General features: G+C 39.6%; 1 protein-coding gene across 1 annotated transcript in view; it reads left to right on the top strand.

Annotated features, from left to right (window-relative positions):
- The first annotated feature begins 61 nt into the window (after window positions 1–61).
- Window positions 62–1355, top strand: part of LOC106520866 (ceramide synthase 2) — a 13640-nt gene continuing 12346 nt past the window's right edge. The window contains exon 1 of the mRNA XM_014013151.1: window positions 62–382. The gene's annotated coding sequence lies outside the window, so the exon portion shown is untranslated. The remainder of the gene's footprint in view (window positions 383–1355) is intronic.

Here is a 1355-nt window from a genome sequence, read left to right as displayed (position 1 = left end):
AAAACCTCCCTCTGCGGCACTAAGCACCCGTCATACACAGACGTCACTTTAAATGACTTGCCCTCCCTTTATCCTCCTAGTTTTCCTTCTCATCTTAAATCAGACTCACACTGAAGGTTGTTGTTGATCTGCAGAAAGAAAGCTTGAATTTTACTACAATCGCACTGGATTTCATCATATTGGAGTCAGGGGGAGAAAAAAAAGTTGTATTTTTTTTCTCATTTTAACTGAAGCGAACTTGACGTAGGAGGGAAAAAAATGATCTTATTTAACTTAAACTCTCTGTAAGTTTGGGCTTTTTTTGACGTCGAGATCTTCATGAAATCGTTTGAGCTGCAACAAAATCACGAGACGAGGAGCAGCAGGGACGAAGAGACGCGAGGTAAGCATCTGCAAATGAGTTTTTTCTTAATTTACAAATTAAAAACTTCACAAGACAACGCTAAACTGCATTTTTAAGGAGTAAAACAGAGCTCTTTTTTTTCCTTTTAGGATTTATGTCGAGTTGCAAACCGTGAAACTTTGCCAACACCCTCAAAACAAACATTGTTTTGGGTGTCTGTCTCTCAACTGTCGTAAAACGCCAAAGGCACTTTGACAACGTTTAACGGGTTATTGACCTGTTTGTTTGTTTTTTATCTAGAAGCCCTTTGTGTAAAAACCCAGGTACTGATAAAAAATAATGTCATTAAAGTATTTAATTACAGGTAAATTGGGGGAAGTGAAGATGTTCATCGTGGCTTCATGATCATGTCGCGAAGTTTAGCGTCCAAAAATGGCCCCAAAATGTATGTTTTTACTTATAGAGCTGCAGTTCAGATACAGTTCATCTGTAACAGGCTCACAGTTAATCACTTTCACTGCAGGATAACGTTTTCAGAGCGGGAAAAGTGGAAAAGTGAGCTCGGATGAGGGTGCTACTGCGTGCGTGTTGTGCGGCGACGCCCCTGCTGCTCTGCGCATGCGCACATTAAACCTCAAGCTTCCAGAAATGCTTTATGCAGAGACAAATGTGAACTTAAAAGAATGTGTTTCTAAAGAAAATCAAAAATATCCTGTTTTATTTTCTTACACTAACATTTTGTTTTAAGTAAAAGTTCTACAGATTAGGGGGTTCGCAAACCTTTTGGGTCTGGGGACCCCTTACAAGGTCGAAACAATTCCAGGGACGTCCCGATGCATCTCAGTAATCCAGGTAAAAAAAATCAAAAAGAAAAAAAATAGTATAGGTCTTCTGGATGGGTTCTTCTTTAAAGAAATGTTTCGTCTCTCCTCCAAGAGACTTCTTCAGTCTGAGAGTTTCAGGCAAAATTCAGGCTTTTAAGCCCTGCCTCCATGTGACTGATACTCACATC

Source organism: Austrofundulus limnaeus, unplaced genomic scaffold (genome assembly GCF_001266775.1).
Source record: "Austrofundulus limnaeus strain Quisiro unplaced genomic scaffold, Austrofundulus_limnaeus-1.0 Scaffold98, whole genome shotgun sequence".
Classification (NCBI taxonomy): domain Eukaryota; kingdom Metazoa; phylum Chordata; class Actinopteri; order Cyprinodontiformes; family Rivulidae; genus Austrofundulus; species Austrofundulus limnaeus.
This window is presented reverse-complemented; position numbering and strand designations above follow the sequence as displayed.